The sequence below is a fragment of the Bos mutus genome, chromosome 23 (assembly GCF_027580195.1).
Source record: "Bos mutus isolate GX-2022 chromosome 23, NWIPB_WYAK_1.1, whole genome shotgun sequence".
In the NCBI taxonomy this organism is placed as follows: Eukaryota; Metazoa; Chordata; class Mammalia; order Artiodactyla; family Bovidae; genus Bos; species Bos mutus.
In genome coordinates, this window is record NC_091639.1 from 13,508,874 (window position 1) to 13,532,666 (window position 23,793).

The window sequence follows — 23,793 nt, forward strand, 5'->3', positions numbered from 1 at the left end:
TCACCAACTCCCAGAGTCTACCCAAACCTATGTCCATCAAGTCAGTGATGCCATCCAGCCATCTCATCCTCTGTCATCCCCTTCTCCTCCTGCCCCCAATCCTTCCTAGCATTAGGGTCTTTTCAAATGAGTCAGCTCTTCGCATGAGGTGGCCAAAGTACTAGAGTTTCAGCTTCAACATCAGTCCTTCCAATGAACACCCAGGACTGATCTTCTTTAGGATGGACTGGTTGGATCTTCTTGCAGTCCAAGGGACTCTCAAGAGTCTTCTCTAACACCACAGTTCAAAAGCATCAATTCTTCGGTGCTCAGCTTTCTTCACAGTCCAACTCTCACATGCATACATGACTACTGGAAAAACCATAGCCTTGACTAGACAGACCTTTGTTGGCAAAGTAATAATATATCTGCTTTTAAATATGCTATCTTGTTATGTTTATTCCCCCAGAAATTCTAGTTTCTTCATTTGTTTGGCCTGAAAACATTCCTGAAAACAGAGATGCTTTAGGGGCCTCAGAAACTTGAAAAATCAAAAGAAATATTTAATAATGGGGATGCATGACATAAAAAATGAGAAGGAAATGAAGAAAAAAGTATTCTATAGGTTTGTGATTGATTAGCCTGTGTTAGTTCTCCAGAGTATTATAAAGACACCATTAAAAGATTGGTAGGAAAAAATAAAAAATAGGTAGGAAATTCCTAAGGTAAAAGCTAGGGTTCAAATTGACTTATAAGTTTTAAGATGAATATCATTTTTGGACAAGGTTACTCAAGTTAGAGAGCATCAGACAATAACATTGTGTCTGCAACATTAGGCAACAAAGAATGTTCAAACCACTTAAAGGAATGAATGAGTGTGGGTGATGGGATTGGTACTATGTATCTCAATTTGAGGCAGACTTGAAAAGAAGTCTTATGTAGTCTTACTGGATGAGCTGCAGTGTAGCAGATGTTGGCGCCCCAACCATATCCCCTCAGCACTCAGCATCCTGATAGCTCATTACTGCAAGCACCTGCCACTTTCTGCCTGAGGACTTATCGGTCCCCAGCAGTGTGTTTGGCCCACGTACAGGCCAGGGAGTTAACTCCTCTGTCAACGGCACTCAGTCAGTGAGAGAGGAACGTTCATGGCTCTGTACCCCAGTTCTCTCATCCCTCCACGGAGAGTCCTGTATCTACTTCCTTGCTTCCCTTGCCACTCTCCTCCACCAGTGCTTTCTGAGGAAACTTCCCAAATAAACCACCTTTCCTTAATTCCAAGTCTTAGGTCTGGTTCTTGGGAAAGCAGAACCTAAGACATGGAAAATTATGGTTTAGGGTCTAAGATAAGTGAATCATTTCACAAACCAGTTAACAATAATTATTGTTAATTGCTTTATGTCAGAAGGGATGTTTCTATGGAGACCCTGTAAAGGTATTTTGCCTTATCTTTCCTAATTCCATAAATAATTGGGTAAAAATGTAGAAATTTCCTAAACAGATTTAGAGATGACATAGTATTGGTGTAGGGTGAGATGTAGTGAGTATATTAGATAATAGAACTGGAATCAACACAATTTTTAGTAGGCTGAAATACAGATAAAATCTAACAAAGTTTTTCATTGATGGATTAAAATCCTGCAATTGTCTTCCAAATGTGTGATATTATCATCATATGATACTATTTTAGAGCTATTGGTTAATAGTAAACTTAAAGATGGTTAACATTGTGTGTGACTGCTGAAAATACAGATGTGATTTTAGGTTAGGTTAATGAAGTAATATCTAGATCAAAAGAGATGATAATTAGGTTTAAATCTGTACTACACAGATAATACTATTTTGAATATCATGCTTTTGAAAGGATAGAAACAATCTAACTACTAGAGTAGAAAGGTTGAATGTAGTTGGAAATAGCATATGAAAAAAGATGAAGTAAATATGATTGTTAAACATCAAGAAAAGAATCAGAGAACATGATCATTGTCTTTAGCTGTTTCAATATCTGGTAAGAAAAGAAATAGATATGCATGAATGACCTTTAGAGTTATTCATATCTGTGTAACCAGTGTCTAATTCAATGTTTGCATATAGTAGGAGCTTAATAAATGTTGGATGAATGAAAAATTAATATATACTTTGATTCCATATTAATTAAATACACATAGTATTTAATTATATATTAATATATAGTATATGCCTAGACAGCATATTGAAAAGCAGAGACATTACTTTGCCAACAAAGGTCTGTCTAGTCAAGGCTATGGTTTTTCCAGTAGTCATGTATGGAAGAGAGAGTTGGACCATAAAGAAAGCTGAGCACCAAAGAACTGATACTTTTGAACTGTGTTGTTGGAGAAGACTCTTGAGAATCTCTTGGGCTGCAAGGAGATCCGACCAGGCCATCCTAAAGGAAATCAGTCTGGAATATTCATTGGAAGGACTGATGCTGAAGTTGAAACTCCAGTATTTTGGCCACCTAATGTGAAGAACTGAGTCATTGGAAAAGACCCTGATGCTTGGAAAGATTGAGGGCAGGAGGAGAAGGGGGTGACAGAGGATGAGATGGTTGGATGGTGTCACTGACTCAATGGACATGAGTTTGAGTAAGCTCCAGGAGTTGGTGATGGATAGGGAGGCCTGGTGTGTCGCAGTCCACACACCAGAGTCTTTGCACACCAGGGTTGCAAAGAGTCAGACATGACTGTACAACTGAACTGAAATGATATGCGTATATATCTTATTTAACTGTGCAGTTGAGAGAGGACACATACTCTTTCCATTTTTCTGTGTTTATCCATCCCTTTGTGTATATAAAATTTGAAGTCATTCTTTGGATAGTGAAGTCAAGATCGAGGACCAATTTTCTGCTCTTTGAAATATCTCCCATATCATAGTGAATCTGTAAATGCACATTTTAACGATTATGTGTTTGATGCCTCCTGATGAATACAGCCTTCAATTTCCTACTCTCCTTCATGTAAACTGTCCCTGAGTTTATTATCTGCAGTAGTGTCAAACGTTGTGGTAATATTTGCTTCAGTCTTTTGTCCTGGCTGTTATATTTTTCTTTTGCGTTTCCCTTGGGTTATATCATGCTTCAGTACTTTTAAATCTTAATACAGCAAGTGAATTTATGACATAAGGGAATAAGCCCACTGACTTCTATTATTTTTCACCTCAAATTTCACCTCATTTCCTAATCATTTTATGCTTTTTTCACAGCATATTTCCAATTGTGAATCAGAAGAAATTGTACGACAAAAACTAACATTTCTTTGTTTATGCATTTGGAGTCCTTTTCCTGTCTAGTCCAGTGGAACAAATGGTTCTTTTAAATGTCTTTTTACAGAGGTGACTACCTTCAAATCGTCAGTGCTTGCTTATTGTGGAGTTGTGAGGAGGCTGGTGTTCTGCTGTTCATCTTCGGGTCCAGGTTTGATGGCCCTTTCTCTCAAATGTTCCTCATGGCTCCCCACTTTAAGCTTAGCAGCATCTCTGATGTGCTACATCAGAGTCTGCATCCCACCATTTGTAAAGTCTGTCTGCACATCCTACCAGACAGTAAAAGTTACCCTCAGCCCCTAGTACTGTGCTCAGAACATAGTAAGCCCTCACTGACTATGGGATGAGTATTGGTTCAGAACAATACTTTTTCAAAAGGTGCTTTTGACTATATGAAACTACCATCATTCTGTTGAACCTACAGTTATAACCAGTTGCATCCCTTGATTACCATGCAAATTTTCCACATGGTTTCACACTTCTCTGTGCTCCTAAGAGGTTGATCAACTCACAGTATTTCAAAATCAGGTTCTGGGAAAACCCTGACTTGGAAGATGCCCCTTTCTGGGTTTTTCATTGTTCTTGTTTTATTTTTTAGAGCCGTATTCAGAGGTGTAATCTTGTACAAGTTAGCTAGCCTCTGTGAACCTCAGTGTCCTCACCAGGAAAAGAAAGGAGGATGGGCTAATCCCTAAGGTGAATTCGAGAGAAAACCTTCTTTAATTCTCTGATTGAGAAAAGTTTTCAGTTAAAGCTTTATAATTTCTTGCCCTTCCCTCCTCACCTCCTGCAAAGGCACCCTGATCATTTTTTTCCTTTTCTTTGGGCCTGATTGTCTCTTCTTGTTTATGGCTGCCACTAATTTGCTCGTTTGCTTGCTGGAAAATAGCTAATTAAAACCCACTTCAGCTAACAAGCTGACTGGGACCATGCAAATGTCACTCTCTGCTGTCTGCTCTTTCCGTTTATACTTTACATTATTAGTGTTGTTTTTCCTCCCTCTGTTATAATGAATGCGGGGATAGATTTAGCGCCCTCTTCACAGGTGTGCGCTGGTGCAGCCACCACCATCCCAGGAAAGCGCTGCTGTTTTACTGCACTTCAACACTTTGAGTGTTATTACCCCTGACAGTTAATGGTTTCAGACTACATAGCTTGTTAGCGCTAGATTTTTGAACAGCTTCATCTATCTTTTTGTTTTTACAGTGACTGGCTGCATTAAGTATATGTGTCTGAGCTATTAGTCCTGTCTGTTCATCGCATGCATTTCATTTGGTGTAGGGTTCTTTTTTTCTCTGTCTAAAATTAGTATGTATTGTCATCCATATACTTCAACACATCGACTTTTGTTATAATTATGCTGTCATCATTGTGCTTCCACACATTTGCTAATTTATTGTAGCTAAATTAGACCTAATATTAGCAATTTTGCAGCTGTTCCTTTAGAATATACACTGCCGTATATTTGTACGTTATTTAGTAATTATAGTCCACAGCAAAAGAAAATGGATCTTGTTTTCAAGAGGGAGAGAGGGGAAAGAGGGAAAAAGGGGGGTTCAATTAAAAACAAATTCACCTGAGGGTGAAAAAGAGCAAGAAAATGAGAAAAATGCATTACAGGAAAGTTAGAAGGAGTAGGTTCCAGAGAAAACAAAGAGCAGGGAATTTTGTAGGACTGGGCAGTTTGAAGGGCACGTGCTTTAGGCGTGAGACTTACAAAGAAGCAAGGGTTCTCTGGGAAGGACTTTTCTCTGCTGTACTGCTCTGTTACTGTGAATACGCCAGCTACTTGAATAGCTGAGCAAAGAATACTGTGGGGAAGTGAGGACGGGGATTCTGTGTGCATTGTGAAGAAAAGGAGACCAGCACAGGCTGTGTGGGTGTTTCCATGAAAATGTGGCATCCAGTATACTGAGGTGAGAGGCTTAAATCATTAGGTTTAAAAAAACATGCCTGAGTAAGAGACTTTGAGGATATGGAAATGAGACTGGTTTGGATCTTTACATTTTTCAGATGAATGAACAGCTTTAAATGCAGATTTTCAGTTTGTATCTGGAGATTATATTTGAAGGAAGAAGAAAAAACGTTCCTGCAGTGTGGACTTGTGTGTGTGCACACACGTGTGTGTTTGTGTTTTGCGTTTTAGTTAGATTAGGAGAGTTTAACTGTATTAAGTTAAACTCTTGATACAGGCATCTAAAATGATGCAGTGTCAGTTTTGATACATGTGACACAAGAAAAATGATCAACAAGACAGATTCTCTCAGGACACAGGCTACCTGTTATGAATTGTTAGGTATTTGTAAAGCCACCTGGGTACTGCTTAATATACTGAGTTAGTAATCCATTTAATGGGGCCCTCAAGGATTCATGAGATGTCCCAGGGTGTATGTGCTTATTCCTAGGAAGTAACTTACCAAGAGAAACTAGCTCAATAAGTACTGGTTGTTATAAGTTTATTCTATGTTTTAATGGATCTAAAACATTATGTACAATGATATAAAACAAATAGAACAAAGCTTATAATGGTATTGATGAGAATATATCCTAGGCAGGCCACGTCTGTTTTCCTAGGGGTAATATGTTACCTAGTATATTAGAGATTTGGGCAGAGCATTCCTCTTTGATATTCATATTTTCATTCTGACCAGGTCATAAGAGAGAGATTTCTGTTGCTGACTATGCCCCACTGTGACTGCCCTCTTCTCCTTCCTCCTCAGTGGGACTGAATATCTCATTTCTCTCTTCTTCAATTGATCAAAGCCCACTCTTCAGCTCTTAGAAAGGAAAGACAATTGAAACGGCTAAAGCATTTTTCAGTGTTACTCCTGACTGAGGTTTTATATTTGTATAAGGAGCACTCCATTAAACTTGAAGATATGATGTTCCAGCAGTGGAATCTGAGGGAGAGTCAATAGGTGGGGAAGCAAGCTGTCTGAGGGTTTTGGAGCTTATGAAATCCAAGAATGGGGAAAGTCGTGGATTCATAAAACTGACTCTTTCCCTTTGAGAGGATAATGGACTTACAAGGCCATCAGTTAACCTAACTCCCAACTCACAGACCATGGAGACAAGGCCCAGTTGGGACTTAAGGCAATGTTGATTTAATAAATGAGGGTTGAAAATCAAAGAGGCAGTGAATATCCAAAAGTATCAATAGCAAAAAAAAAAAAAAAAAAAAGAAAGAAAAAAAAAAAAAAAAGCCAAAAAGCGCATGAGATCCTCTTTATGCCTTGGTGTTATTCCTCTCAGATCACATTGAACTGAAGCACAATGTGGTATGTTCTTTTCATGGAGCATTTTTTGGGCACAAAGCTCAAGTAGAATTGCAATGACAGCAGGAGATGGCCAGATATTCTCTTGCGAATCCTTTATAGACTCCAGGCCCTAGACCCCCCAGAAATCTACTGCTTTAGCCTGCCTTTGCCCACTGAGACCACTGCTGTTGACTTTACCACCTGTATCAAGAATCTAAAATGGATTAAAGTCCCCCTCTCCCCAACCCCACACAAGCAATCTACCTCCTCAGATTCATAGAGACAGAAGAGCATTCCCACTTGGCTTTCCTTGTCCCAGTCTCTATGGATCCAGAATAAACTGCTCGCCCAGGTACTAGGGTAAGAGAAAAGTGAAAGTGAAAGTGAAGTTGCTCAGTCGTGTCTGACTCTTTGTGACCCCGTGGACTGTAACCTACCAGGCTTCTCCCTCCATGGGATTCTCCAGGCAAGAATACTGGAGTGGGTTACCATTTCCTTCTCCAGGGAATCTTCCCGACCCAGGGATCGAACCTGGTGGAGGCAGACGCTTTAACCTCTGAGCCACCAGGGGGACTAGGGTAAGAAAGAATGGCTGATAAAGGGAATGGTAGACTTTGAGATTGACCAAATTTTCTGAACAATATGGAGGCTACTTCTTGGGACAGAGCCTACTCTCTCTCAGTCAGGTTCAGGGACAACTTTTAACTCCTCGACCATTCCAGGCTCTGGAGACCAAAACTAGAAAAACGGTTTTCTGAAAACTTGTGGGGCCCAAGGGTTAGGCTTCATGTTTTCACTGTAGGTCACCTCCATCCTTAGGGTACTTTGTAAGGACCTAGCTCTTGAATTTCCACGTTTACTCTCTTGGGCCTATTGTTTCAAGAAATTTCTCTCTGTGTGTGTGGGTGTGTGTGTGTGTAACATGTCCAAATTGTACATATGCTCATGTTAAGTAGCTAAAAATTAACTTAAAATATCCTCCTGGAGATCAATGTGCTGAAATTAAAAGAGCAAGCTCATGTGTTATCCCCCAAATTAGGACGAATAAAGGGCTGAGAGACAGAACACTTAGGAAACTCTTCAGTCTTCAGATTTCTAGATGTCTTCAAAATGTCTTAAGTTACAAGGCAAAATTACAATCCCTCCTTCACCCTAAGATATTACCAGAAACAGTGCTTCTCAGACTTTTCTACTGAAGTCATCTTAAAGTGTTCTCAATGGCAGAGAAAAGAGAGCAAAGAATGGTGGGGGTGGGGGTTGGGGAAGGGTGTTGTAGTCAGATACCAGCTGCTGCAGAAGATAAAAAAAATATTTTTGGAGTCTAATATTTTATCTTAACAATTAATGCAAATTTTTCCATTCTGTTTAACAATGTACTCATGGTTGTTCTAATTTTAAATGTTTTCACAAAAAACATTTGATTACAGGAAGAAGTCCCATACTTTGATGCTTTAATGATTAAGGAATGACCTATCTGAAAAAAAAAAAAAAAACAGCTGCATAGGCATACTTGTATCCAGTTTGGGGAAAAACTGCCTTAATTTATCACTAGGTTTTGAAAGGATGTCATGGGAAAAAGTTAGAAAAAAGACAAGTGAATGGGGAATTTTCTTAAAGGTCATTGTTGCGATGTTTTTTGGGGACAGAGGATATGATAGCTATTAAGAGTGTATGCCAATAGAGGTGGTTTTGTATTGCTCCACAGGATTTAACTGTAAGGGCATTTTCTTTTTCTACTATTTCAAAACTTTTCAAACTTTCTAGTGTTTAGTAAAATAAATTGTTTATCCTAACTCTTCTTCTAATTAGTGGCTCTTAGAAGTTAAAAAGTAGAGAAATTGTGTCCATACTTTTGACATAGTAACCTTGGGAAGATGAACCAGTGGGGGTAGACCTTGCTTTTGATAGCGAAGAGCAAGAGGAGGGAACCTATGAAATCTGAACCACAGTTGCCCGGTGCACCAGCACCTCTTTCTTGCTTGGTAATTCTGAGTTCATTCTGCTTAAAATGAACTCAACCCCTTCAACAGTTCCCCGACAGAAGCTGTGGAAAGGACTCATTTGCAGAGGGCTCCTGGACTGTGAAATCCTGCTGTCTTGGGACCTTGGATGGGAAATTTGGTGTGGAGTTGGGAGGGCAAGGATGAGTGGTGTCACATTCTTCTTTGTGCATGCACTCAACAATTTTGCCTGTTTTTCCTTTATAGAAATGTCTACTGCTAAAAAGGCTCAATTTCGTTGTTTCATATGCAAGAGTTAGGGTAGTTCCTTATTCTGAATTCCTCTAAATAGCCTGAGATCAACTGACACAAACCAGCAAACCAACCAACCAACAAACACACTCTAACAGTTATTGGATCTCCTGTGTTTAAGGCTTTGTGCTATCCACTTTCAGAACTCTATACAAAATGGTACCAAGTTGGTATTTGTGAGGTATGACCTTCTGCAGAACGTATTATAAACTGAAGCTTATTTACTAATGGTCAACTCGGTGAATGAGCTGACCATCCTCATTTACTCAGGGATATTAGGAACTTGGTAGATTTTGATGAAGGTGCTAAATTCAGTGTCACTTGAGTCACAATTGGCTAGCTACTTTTAACATCATTTGCAAGTTGAAAACCACCATGAATATATTTTCTTAAGATGAGTGGAGATAATGCAGACTTCTTTAGGGCACTAGTTATAAAGACTAATTCCACAGTAAAATGCTCTTTTCAGGGCCTTATCATCAAAAATATCTCTCTAAAAGGGAAAACAGGTATCTCCCTGCTTAGGCACAGGTCACTTCTGACACAGGTCACTTTGTCATCTTGGTTTTATATTTGCAGTAGGTGGACACAAGCAAAATTCAATGTTGACTGAATAAATGAACAGAATTACTGATTTCATTGTTACTGTAATGAATCACAGGAATTCTTCAAACTTTTTAGCTGTCCATCCTATTCTGATCCTATCGAAAATGATACACAGAAAGGGCCCTGGCTGTCCAGTGGACAGGACTCCAAGCTCCCAAGGCAGAGGGCACAGGTTTGAGAGTTGGTTTGAAACTAAGATCCTGCATGATGCATGAAAAAAAAAGAAAAAGAAAAGAAACAGGCCCAGCATCACTCCTGTAGTATTCTTCACAAAACCATAGAGTCTTCATCTAATCATGGGAAAACATAGACAAACAGCATTTGAGAGAGCTACAGAAAATTTGATCGGTGTTCTTCTGAAGTGTCAAGGTCATCAAAAACAAAAAACCCACAATGTCTTCAAAAGGCTGAAGAACTGTCACAGATTAGAGAAAGACTCATGACGATTAATGCAACATGATACCCTGAATTGGATTTTGGACAGGAAAAATAGTGTTATTGGAAAAAGTGGAGAATTCCAATAAGATCTATAGATTACTTAATATTATGTCAATATTAATTTCATGGGTTTCATAATTGTACTATGGTTTTAATAACTGTACTATGGTTATAAAAGATGTTAAATTTAGGGGGAACTGATGAAAGATATATTGAAATTCTCTGTAGTATTTTTGCTACTTTTAAAATCTCTAATATTATCTTAATATTAAAACTTAGAAGAATTAAAAAAAATCTCTCTCACCTTTGAAAGGTCTAGAACAACCCAGCCACAGTGAGCCCATCTAATGTCAATAGTGTGGCCTTTCAGTGCTATTTACTATGAAAAGTGATCAGTGCTCTTTGGTCAAATCACTGATTTCAGGCCTCCGTCAGAGAATATGTAAAATGGGTCTGGGATAACTTATCATAAAAGACCAGATGAGTTGGGTCAGGTAGACTTTGGTAATCTTGGTAAGTCTACCCTGGCCAAAGATGGGATAATTTGAACTGTAGTAAGGAAGATAACTGTAAAGGATCAAAACATAAATTATATTTAAACCTATGGGCTCCTAACTGTATTTGCGGGAGAAATCTACTTGGTCACCATTGGAGGATGTTGGTATCAGGGAGCGGGAAAGCTTTCCTTTACCCTTATAAGTTCTTCTGGCTTGTCTCAGAATTAAAGTGACAGCTTAACAGGAGAAAATCAAATTTAATTTTGTATGTATGGGAACTCCACATACACAAGAAGTTCAGAGACAGGAAAGTAAAATGAGGCATATAGGCCATCCTGAGCTAAGGAATGCGATAAAGGCCTGGGGCTTCTAAGGATAGGAGGGTCATTGTCAGGACAATAACAGATTTTTGGTAATTCAATGTTTGCCATATAGATAGGGCCACTTAGATAAAATTTATTGCTCTTAATAAATTTTTTCCTGGGAAAAATCCCTAATTTAAATTCTTCTAGGTGGTTAAGGGAGGGGTAGTAGTTTCTTTTGAAACTATAGGGTCTTGATTGCCTTTAGCTCAAAATAATTCTCATGCAAATGTGGCATATTTGGGGGGACTTGTTCTGAACCCCTACACTAGGGAACTTATGATTTTGGAAATTAATAAATAAGGGGAGAAGAAAAAGCATTTTCTTGCTCTTCCTATACCACTGAATCTCAGAGTAATCAATAGCAAATTACTTGAACACTAGAGGTAAACCTCGGATTCATAGCCAGATGGTTGGTAAGAGATAAGGTGACAACCCTGACTTGACACTGTCATCCTGAGTTGGAGGGTGTTGTTGGAACAACCAATTTGTGGCTGATTGGTCAGAAGCACAGTTAGTAATCCAGGCTTCTGACTGGTGTCTAAAGTGTGTGTGGGAGGGGCAGTTTTGTGGGATTGACCCCTTAACCTGTGAAATCTAATGCTATCTCCCAGAAGATAGCAGAGAGTGCCAGTTGAGTTGAATTGTAGGGCAGTGAGCTGTATCCAGAGAATTGCTTGTTGGTGGAGGAGATTCCTTCTACACACACACACGCACACACACACACACACACACATATACATACACACACACACACACACATTGTAGTTGGTGAGCAGAACACCTATTTAAACATCATAATGCATGTCGGTGTTCGAGGCAATGATTACCAAGGGCTGCTCACATCACAAAAAAGATAAAACAAGGAATCATTGTGTTTCTCTCAATGGAGGCACATAAGCACCACCTATGAACTAGTTTTGTTAAATTTTTGGATCATGAATCTGATTAATATTTAGATCTAACATTTTAAAAGAAAGAAACATGTCTAAATAAAACCATTGGGAATAAAAAGTCCAAACTGTGAGACATGCTACCACCACAAATAACTGAGTTTCTTCAATAAAGTGCAAAAGAAAAAAGATTTAGGTGGAACCTTTACATGAAGAAGTTTTAAGAAGTGTATCAACACATTGTAATACATGGACTTCATTTGGACCTCAATTCAAACTCAAATAGACTATGAGGGCTAGGAAAATGTGAACACTAACTAGATATTTGATGATATTAAAGAATTATTAATTTTTAACTGTGATAATATGATGTTGAACTTAAAGAAAAATGGTTTGTAGCCTTTAGCAATGTACACTGAAATATTTAGAGATGGGACAATATATTGTCTGAAGTTTAACATAATAAGAAGGGGATTTGGGTAGAGGTATAAATGAAAAAAGACTGGCCATGAATTAATAATCACTAAAGGTTGGCGAGGTATACATGGAATTCATCATACTATTCTCTTTACTTTTAAATATATTTGGAACTTGGAAGCTAAACAATTTTGAAGATATCGATCAGATTTTTCCTGAAAGGAATCTGGTGAATTTATGGCATTACACAGTCTCATTCTCCATATGCTAATAATTCCCATGTTCTTCCCAGAATTCTGGCATGTAGCAAACAGGCCAGAAGCTGGAGGTGGACAGTATATTTGTTGTGCACATTCAACAAAGTCAAAAATTTAATTTTAAGTATTCTGCAATAAGGAAAAGCAAGACGTGTTTTTCTAACACTTTACCCCCACAAACCACATTTTTTATACTACTTTTGGTTTGTTTCCACTGGAATCATCAAAATATTTATGGGAGTCATCTAAATGTTTATGGGTAAAATCTATTTGCTAAAAAAAAATTCTTTTTTTTTTTTCCTTAAAATTTTGTCAAAACTTCTACTGTCCCTTCTGAATTAGAAGTGAAATTAGAAGCTTTGAATATGAAGACTCTTTGACTTTGGATTTCTGAATAAGACTAGAGAAATAGGGTTCTCAGTCCAGTCAGTTTTATTTAGTTTCAAGATGAAACAGCAATTTTTCAACGTCAGAATGTGTATATATTTTTTCCCGTATACTCAAGTCCTGTGACTATGAATGAGTTGCCAGTCTCTGCATTTGTGTAATCTGCCTCTAACTACTGTAGGACATCACTCCAATGATTGTCTCCTCTATCTCTTGCATCATATGTCTTTCCTTCCGAATCATTTCTTTGGTGTGCATACTTTCTGCAGTTTCTTACAGATGGATGCTTAGGTTTCATACCTTGGCTATTGTAAATAATGCTCCTGTGAACACTGGAGTGCACATATCTTTCTGAATTGGTGTTCTGTTTTCTTAGCACATATACCTAGGAATGGAATTGCTAGGTCATATGGTAGTTCTGGGCTTCCCTGGTGGTGCTAGTGATAAAGAACCCGCCTGCCAGTGCAGGAGACATAAAGAGACTCAGATTCAATACCTGGGTTGGGAAGATCCCCTGGAAGAGGGCATGACAAACCACTCCAGTTTTCTTACCTGGAGAGTCCCATGGGCAGAGGAACCTGGCTGGCTATGGTCCATAGGGTCACGACGAGTTGGGCATCACTGAAGCAACTTAGCATGCATGCATGGTTGTTCTACTTTAAGTTTTTTGAAGAACCTCCATACTATTTTCCATAATGGCTGTACCAATTTACATTCCAACCAATGGTACCCTAGGGTTTCTTTTTCTCCACACCCTTGACAACACTTGTTAGTTGTAAACTTTTTGATGATAGACATTTAGACAGGTGTGAGGTGATATCTCATTCTGGATTTGATTTGCATTTATATAATGATTAACAATGTTGAATATTGTTGCTTATTTTTGTATGCGTTTAGTATTACGTCATCCAATTTCTATCTAATGGAAGTTTATTGAAGTTACTCTTTCTAATAAAACATTATTGAAGTCACCTGTCCATTGTTGACTCTTTCTCATTTTCTTCATAGTGTTCTACTTATACTTTTGTTTTTATTTGTTGTTTATGGAATAAAAAGCAGGAGAATAAAAGATGCTCTATCTTGAGTTGAAAACTACTACTTGTGATTTTTTTAGCATCATTTAAGAAATTTATTTATTTACTTGATGAAAGTTTGTTAAGGGCCAAATATATGCTTTGGCAGTACATAGGAATTTAAAAATAAATTAAATATTCTTTTTCCTAAAAAAATTGTGGCTAAATGTGAGTGATAATATGTTGGTAAATGATCATCAAACTCCATGACTCAGGCTATTATCAAGGTAAATAAAAGTTACATGAAGTTTACTTTTTGATAAATTATGGATTATGTTTAATCTTCAAAAGTTATCATTTTAAGATGGTAGTTCTCAAATCCATATGTGAGTAACCTGGGAGCTTCTGAATCAGAATTGCCTGGAATGGATCTCAGGCATTTTCTGTGTAAAACAAACACACAACTCCAGGAAGTTTAGATGCTCTGTTAGCCTGGGCTACTTTTGCTTTGAGTGTGCTCTCTTCTTGCTCACTATATATTATAAAATTCTTATCTTGGCATTCCAGCTAACAATTACATTTTCAAGACTTCTCTCCTTCCTTAACCAAGCCCTTTTAGTCTGGTTGTGCATGTCACTGTTCCCTGTCTACTATATTTGCACAATTTGTTTCTGCCCATGAAATTCTGTATGCTGTGTGCTCACTTGCTCGGTTGTGCTCATTTGCTTTGTAACCCCATGGACTGGAGCCCAACAGGCTCCTCTGTCCATGGAATTCTCCAGGCAAGAATACTGGAATGGGTTGCCATTTCTCTCTCCGGGAATCTTCTTGACCCAGGGATGGAACCCACGTCTCTTGAGTCTCTTGCATTGAAAGGCAGACTCTTCACCACTAGCACCATCTGGGAAGCCCAAGAAATTCTAGTTTCCCATTATTTCCTCTTATCTACTGTCCAGATCTCATTTTGCCATAAATACTTTTCTGACCATACAAGTCAACTGTGAATTTTCAGTCTTTTGAATTTTCAACATATTTTTTCATTTCATTTTGGAATGAGACAAACAAGGAAAATCACTGAATGCACATGGATAAATGGAACAATCTCTGAATATGGAGAGTTTTTCAGGCTACAGAGAAAAGAGACAATGATATAGCAGTAATGTGACAATGTGTTAATTGTCATCTGAGTTGATTCTTGAAAGATAAGTCTAACTTATATAGACAGATAAGCTAGAAAAAAGGGAGAGGATTCAGCCAGAGAGATATGTATAAAACCATAGAATTGGGAAGGAATATATTATACTAGGGTAATCACAAGTAGAGTACTTAGGTATATTCCAAGGTCACCAAAAATGATGAAACCAGAGAATTTAACAGGAAAGGACCCTTAGAGGGGCTTTGTAGGTCATAGCAAGAAGTCTTATTGCGAACAGGAAACCACTGATGGATTACAAACTGAGGGAAGGGGCATGATGAGTTTGTATTTATAAAATCTGTATTTCTGGAATAAGCATAGCAATTGGGTTTTATTTTGTAAGACTAGAGATAGAACAGATAAAAGTCTTTATAGTAATTGAGGTGACAGATGTTTGAGACTGCTGGACGTCTGAACCAAAGTGTTGATAGTGGAGGTTTAGAGGAGGAGAGATCAGAGGTACACTACAGAAAATTAAAGAGTGAGTGGTGATTATTTCATGAGGAAGATGAGTTGGTTGGTAGGAGTGTTATTTCTGAAGAAATAGAACCTTTAGAAATCTGTGTCAAAAAAGAGAATGTGTTTACTTCTGGAATTGTTGATTTTAAAGCATGTAGATTCTTTCAAACTTGAATTTGTAGCAGGCAGTTGAATATACAAATCTGGAATTTAAAGTCAGAATCAGGGTGAAGGTACTGATATGTGAAATAAGTCTATTAGATGGAATATGCTTTCAACTGGGTAGGATAAAAAGAACCAAAGATAGGATGTGATGGCATTTGGATAAATGCTGCCATTTAGGGCACAAATAGGAAAAGGTGAGACCACATGGGAACATGGGTAGAGTGGCCAGAAAGATAGGAGCAAAGTTGGAAGGCAGTGTTTACTATGGAAGTCATGAAAGTAGAGAATTTCAATGAATCAGGAAAAGTCAGCTCTAGAATTTACAAGTGAATTCTACAAGTGAGGAATTTCAAGGCAACAACACATTTATTATTATTATTTTTTTAGATTTAGTAACCAGGAGTTTATTGGCCATTTTGATAAAAGCAATTTCCATGGACTGGTAGGGTTGAAATTAGAGTGTAGATTGGATTGAAGAGAGAACACTATATGGGAAAGTAAGGACAATGAATGTAGAGAACTCTTTGCAGAAGCTTTGCTGAGAAAGGAGGGAGAAATTAATAGATGGCAATTCATACTTTATGAGCGTGTACATGGGTCTCTACTTCAGACATCAGTGAATTGAGTATGAGCATATGGCCCATGCTAGACAAGGCCTAAGGACCTCTTCTGTGCCCCTAACTAAAGCTGAATGATACCACCAGTCACAATATGTATTCAAAGAGAGGAGAGTAGTTCAGTTTGTGGTTCTGGCAACACAGATGGAAGATGAAGATGAATACAGAACCACAGCGTGGTGCATAGCTTTTAAACCACAGTGATCATAGAAAACGTGGGCAAATCAATACCTTGGTATCCTAAGAGGAGGGAAGGACTCTGTCTTAGAAGGGAAAACCTGGAGAGGCTCCGCTCCTTAGATGCCTACACTTAAGATAAATACTTTTTGTATATAATTTAAATATTCATACTATGTTAGCCTCTTAAATACCTGGATAAGGCTTACTCTGTTCAGACTGGGATTAATGGCTTTTAGTGAAAGTGAAAGTCGCTCAGTCATGTCCAACTCTTTGCAACCCTATGGACTATACACTCCATGGAATTCTCTAGGCCGGAATACTGGAGTGGGTAGTCTTTCCCTTCTCCAGGGGATCTTACCAACCCAAAGATCAAACCAAGGTTTTCCACATTTTAAGTTTTATTTAATAAGGGTTTCTATAGCTAAAAAAAGAACAAATGAAAAATCACTTCTTTAGAAAGTATATAGACAAAATAGCAATATAAATGTGAAATAAAAGATGAAATCATAAGAACTGTAGTATCTGAAAATTTTTACATAGATCATTGCTTTCAAATAAAATAAAATATTCAGACTGTGTCCTCATAGTGTGAATGACAACATCCATCAGGGTTGAGTTTGGCCAGATTCCTGGCTCTTTCATACTCAGAGAATATTTCTAAGTATGATACCAAGAAGTGCTCACTGACAAAAAGCCATGATTTTCACAGTTCAGTAAAAATTTTATATCAATATGGGTAGACTGTATCCCTAGGGAAGAAAGGGGAGTGAACACTGAGACAGAGAAGGGTAGCCAGGACTTTGGTGGAATATTAGCAATGAAGTTCTGGGAATGCAATATGTCCATAATAAGAAAGGGAATTTGGCTGTTTTTTGATCCAACTTTGAGTGTCTCCTATAACATGTCACATATCACGTATGTACACTAATTTAATTTTATCTTAAAGTAATAATATACACATAAAACTTGCCACTAAGTGTAAAACAGTGAAGTAATTTGCAAATTTTCCTACCGGCATGATAAATTAAGCATGGAGAACACTAGGAATGCAATTTGCAGTCATTTATAATGCAGTGTTTTATGTTAATAATTCAAAATCACATGCTATTTGGAGACACTTCTAATTAATGTATTTATGAAATTGTCAACTGTGACTGTTTTGGTTCCATTTAGCTAAACATTTCAACAGAATTTACGTGTTGTTATTTAGTGTTTTCTTGATGGCTCCAGCAGCCTCAAATGTAGGAATAATGGAAAATGGTTGTTCAGGGTTTCTTCCTCATTGCTAAAAGTCCTTTCTGATCACGCTTCCAAACAACTCAAGTCAGTGACTGCCTCCTCCTCTCACAGCAAACCCAAGTGCTTCAGACACGTTGTTTAAAAGTTTTAAATGGAAGGAAGATGAGTGCCTGGATCAATAATTAATTGAAGAGGAAAGTTCATACCTTGTTAAAGAGTCTTTTAAATATTAAATACGTTGCATGTCTCAAATCCATAGACACTGATATTTCTTTAGAGTTGATAATCATGCCTGTTAGGGGCCATTTCTTTATATCATCATCTTTATTTGGATGCTTTTGAACATGAGGAGAAGGCTAAATATTCATAAGTTGGCTTGTTGAAGTTTTATGATAATTGGAATTCGTCCGAGCAAAGTTTCATCCTCCTGAGGGTGTTTCAGCAAAACTAAAGAACAAAACAATCTCAAGACCAAGAGTAAAGTGGGAATTCAAAGTTGACTATACTGGTACCCTGTGCATTAATAATAAGGGAAACTCTACTGGCTTTCTCCCTTGGTCTACATCCAGAGGAGTCAAATACTAATTTTTTTAGCCTTAGAGATTCTGTGAGACTTTGTGTGATCTAAATAGAAGTGGACATATATATTTTCTCACCAAGAGAAAGAAGAAAGGATCACTGATGTTCCCTGAATCCTGCAGAATAATTCATACCCTCTGTGAGTCACATTCACACTGTGCGTATTGTCACTCAGCTGACAACAATAGAAGCCGTGGCTGGACAAGCCAAGCTTAGTCTCTATAGCCTAAAATTGTCACATATGGAAAGGAGATAGAAAACTGTAAAATGGATTAGGTTTGGGAACACTCTCAGTTGGCCCTTGTGGTGTGTTCATTTTTGAAATTCTATTAAAGTTTTCATTTTCATATCTAAAACCTACTGACTGATTATGCAATGGACTGGAACGCTGAGTAATGTGACATTGGAGGAAAAAACCTATAATATGCTGATGACTGTGGGGATAATCAAAATATTTGATAAACTGTGAAAGTGTGTTGTGGCTTTTGAAGGGAAAACCAATTATTTATAAATGCACATGGGCAGGATTTTTAACCACAGAATGTTCTTTTAAAATTATGAATTTTAGAAGTTCATTCTGTGGTCAGAGAAAAAAACCCATGAAAATATAATGAAACAATAAAGTTTTATTTTGGCAAAACTTCAGTGAGGAAGCATTCATCTAAAAAAATGTGAAAGATAATAAGTAAATATTCATACTTTAAAATTAGGCATTACCAAAATACTATGCAATATGTTGACTGATGAGATATATACAAATCTGAAAATCTCTGGGTTTTATCTTATTTCTTTTTCCTTTCTATGTGTGCAGGCCTGCTGAGTCACTTCAATTGTGTCCAACTCTTTGTGACCCTACAGACTATAGCCTGCCAGGATCCTCTATCCATGGGATTCTCCAGGCAAGAATACTGGAGTGGGTTGCCATGGCCTCCTCCAGGGGATCTTCCTGAACCGGGGATCGAACCTGAGACTCTTACGTCTGTTGCAATGGCAAGCAGCTTCTTTACCACTAGGGCCACCTGGGAAGCCTTTTCCTTTCTATGAAGGAAAAGCATTTTTGCATTTATTTCAGAGTTTTAAAGGATTTTAGCTGAGACCTGAAACTAGAATGAAATATTAGTAATGTCAAATTAGTTTAGTGACAGAAACTTGTCTCCATCATTGGTAGCTGGATCAGCTGCTCCAGGACCTTCTGTATAACAGTGGGGAGAATGCATTCCAGATTCCGAGTTTCCCCTGCTCTTAGTTTTGTACAGCTAACTCTGTCTGCCTGGACATGTCAAACTACTATTTTTCAAAACCCTTAAGTTGAATGAAAGAAGCCAGGTACCAAATAGAACATACTCTGTGGTTCTGTTTATATGGAGTTCAAATCAGGCAAAACTATATGGTGACAGAAGTTAGAATAATGGTTTCTTTAAGAGAAGAGTGAATAGTGACAGGGAAGTTTGTGCTGATTGGCTTATGAAAGATCATAAATAATGTGTCGTATATTCCTTTGAAAACATTTAAATCCAAGTATTATCACAAGTAGTGGTTATAATTGAAGGGATAGAATGGGCATGGGCTAATTTTTTTTTTAATTTTAAAGAAAGTTTTAGGAAAGCAAGGACTGCTGGCTTAATTAAGTGAAAAAAAATTAATTATGATATGTTGAGAATCAGGTATTCTGGGTGAAAAACAGAACCAAAATAAGAAAATCAATATGTATTGGGAATTTTTTCCCTTATGTTTCTGTGAAAACTTTACTGAGCCTGAAAGGCTTAGATTCAAAGTTAGCAGACCCTTTGTATTCTTTTTTCTTTTAAAAAATAAATTGAGCCATACTGTATAGTCAATAAAATATGCAAAACTGAATGCACCATTCTACAAAGTTTTACATAGGTATGTACCCATGTAACTATCACCCAGGTCAAAGTCTTGGGCATTTTTATCCTCCAAGAGAGTTTCCTCATGCCCTTTTTCTATCAATGATTCCATTCTTCCCAACATTTCTGCCTATCCATCTAGCTTAGTATTCCCTTGCCAATCTTTTGACTTTTCTGATAACAACCATCCTAAGAGGAGTGAGGTGATATCTCATTGTGGTTTTGATTTGCATTGCCTAGATGATTAATGATGTAAAGTATCTTTCATATAAATCTTTTCTATTTATATGTCTGGAGAAATGTCTATTCAATTCCTGTTCTTAGTTTTAAATTGGGTTTTTTGGTTGTTGTTATTTATTTATTTTTTTTAATATAAATTTATTTATTTTAATTGGAGGCTAATTACTTTACAGTATTGTATTGGTTTTGCCATAATTGTTTTGCTATTGAATTACATGTTCTTTGGGGGCTTCCCAAGTGGCTCAGAATTAAAGAATCCATCTGCCAATGCATGATATGTGGGTTGGATCCCTGGGTCGAGAAGATCCCCTGGGGTAGGAAATGGCAATGCATTCCAGTATTCTTGCCTGGAAAACCCCATGGACAAAGGAGCCTGGTGGGTTACTGTCCATTTGATCGCAAAGAATTGGATACGACTGAAGAGCACACACGCACATCTGTGTACTTTATGTATTTTTTGATGTTAGTTCTTTTGGAAATACTTAACTTGCCAATATTTTCTTCCGTTCCATGGGTTAACTTTTCATTTTGTTGATTGTTTTCCTTGCTGTATAGACATGTTTTAGTTTGAAGTAGTCCCACTTGTTTGTTTTTGCTTTTATCTCCTATAATTTTGGTGTCAGATCAAAAATATAATTGCAAAGACCAGTGTAAAGGAGATCTTCCCCTATGTTTTCTTCTAGGATTTTTATGGCTTAAGGTCTTACACATAAGGCCTTTACGCATTTTGAGTTGATTTTCTGTGTATGGTATAATATGGTCTTCCAGTTTCATTCTTTTACATGTGGATATCAAGTTTTCCCAGTACCATTTCTTGAAGAGACTATCGTTTATCAATTGAGTATTCTTGGTGCTTTTGTTGAAAATGAGTTGACCATACATGTGTGAATTTATTTCTAGTCTATTTCATTGAAGAATGTATCATTTTTATGACAATGCCATACTGTTTTGATTACTGTAGCTAAAGAGTACTTATTAACCAGAGATGTTATTTTCTTTGTTCCATATTAATCATTTTTACTAAATGTGTTTTATACTTGGTGTGTCTCAATTTGAGCTAGTCACATTTCAAGTTCTTAATAGCCCCAAGTATCTCGGTGTCTTGGCCAATGCAAGTCTGATCTCTGAATAAAATTAAGATTGTTGTTGAACATATTCGATCTATCAAACACCGACAAAGTTAATGTGGTTCAATGAACTGTCCTTCCCTTCACACTTTTCACACCTCTGCTTAAGAGTACCTTCAGGTTTCTTGGGTTCTTAAGAGTTCTTTCCTCCTTTCTTCTTGGCCTTACTTACAGTCAAAATAGCAGATACTGAAGCCTCATTTCGCACACAATCCACATTCAGGGTATTCTATCCATGGCATTTCATTTTTTCCTCTATTCTGAAGTCTGCCTTCCTAAAACCTAGGTTGCATATCTGTCAATTTCATATTCATAATTTTATTCTTCCTTGTTCATTTCCATCTTAACCATGATGCCCTTTTGGGTCCCCCCATCTTCTGAAAGCTGAAATTATCAGTAAGACATTAATTTATCTGATGCTTTACTTTATAAGAGGATGAAAATCCAAAATACACCCTGATAATAGCAGTCCCCCAATGATTTTTTATCTTGCTTCTGTGCGAGCTTTGTAATTTCTATTACAAAAATTTGTTATCTTGTAGCCTCTAATTGTCTGGGTTCTGTGTGGAAGTCTCTTACAGCAGCATGGCATTAGTTTTTCTTTCTGTGTGCTCATGGAATTGCTCAGCTGGTAAATTTAAATACAAGTATGTACATACCTTCCTAATACAGTGTTTCCTTCTTCCTCTTCCTTTCAGATTTGTAACTCTTAAACTCTGTCATATCCCTTTCATTTCAGACATAAGTCCCAGGCCATCAAATATCAGTAGCAAATCCCCAATTTCAGTGTGGGAGAGCCCATAAGAATCCTATCAATTAAATCATTTTGTAAGATAAGGAAACTAAGGTTTACAAAGACAATTTTTCATATTTACATACCTGACATCACTGAGGCTCTTTTGATAGCCCTTTGCTATAATTTAATTTCACTTTGTTACCTTTACAGTTTTATCAGGTGGTAGACACCTAAGACTAAACTTTTTCTTTCAGTTGTACCTAAAAGACTTTTATCTGAGCATGCCTGTACTTTACTTTCATTTTGCTTAACTTTACACATAGTAAGCATTTGAATAATGGAAAAATAAATGTCACATCTATTCACTCTGGTAATATTCAGTTTTGCATGGACTTTAAAACCTGTCTCACAGATTAAAGTCTCCTTGGTTATATATGAATAAAAAGCAGCCTCACAGTGGCCCACAAATAATGTCATCACTCATTGTTTGATCTTATCAACTGCCACTCCCCTCCTGGCTCAACCAGCCCCAGCCACCTGGCCTCCTACACGATTCCTCAAACTCCCCAAGCCCTTTTTTTTTTTTTTGCTTCAAACATTTGCACTTTGGAATTGCCTTTGCCTGGAATATTCTTCCTGCAGATATCTAAATGGCCACTTGGCTTCTTCATCAATCACATCCTCATTTTAGGCCTCTGAAAGTAAAAGTGAAGTCGCTCAGTCGTGGCCAACTCTTTGTGACCCATGGACTGCAGCCTGCCAGGCTCCTCTGTCCATGGGATTTTCCAGGTAACAATACTGGAGTGGGCTGCCATTTCCTTCTCCAGGGGTCTGCCCAACCCAGGGATCAAACCCAGGTCTCCTGCATTGTAGGCAGATGCTTTTACCACCTGAGCCACCAGGGATTAGCCCTCTAATCCACCCTATAAACACTAGAAACCATCTACAAGTTACTTCTCTCCTCCACCTTGTGGATATTCCTTCCCTCCACTCCCAACCCTGCTTTAAGTAAAGAACCACATCAAAACCCTTAAGAACTGTTCTGTTAGCTTCTGGTCCATGCCCCCTTGGTCCACGCCCCTTTGATCGCTGGAAATCAGATCCTAACTGAGAAACTGCACATCAGTGCCTCACTGTCCTCATGTACCCGTCACTTAATCCATACTTCTGAACAGCTACATATTCCTCCTACATGGAATTCTCTCTCCCCCACAGAATGTTTTTAATTTTCTTACCTCATTATCAAAGCAGAGTTTTGGCTGCTTGGTAGTGACAAATTTCTCCAAAGACATTTATTTCAGCCCAGGGTCTTTGCTTTATATTTAACAAGTAAAAGGTTCATTGGGGAGACTTTCTCAGAATGAATAGAGGTCTGCTTAAGTTAGTTATTCAAATATAAAGGGGATAAAATATTAAAATAAATGCAGGTGTAACCTTTTCTTTTCCTTTATTTTTTAAAGGAGAATCTTTGTTTTTCAGTTTTTGGGATCTCCTGAGCCTTTCATAAGCTAAGCAGAACTGGAAAAAAACCCAAAGGCTCTCCATTGGTCTATATGAGAAAAGGTGAGGGAGAGCCAATGAAAGGTAGAAATCAATGACAATCAGGTGGCTGAGTAATGAGGCATTTGGGGGGTTTAGACAAATATAAGACAGCCACAAAAAGGAGTGGGGCTTTAGGAAAAGACAGGTATATCCAAACAAGACTGCTTGGGATGCCTTCACAGTGCATATGATATAGTCTTACT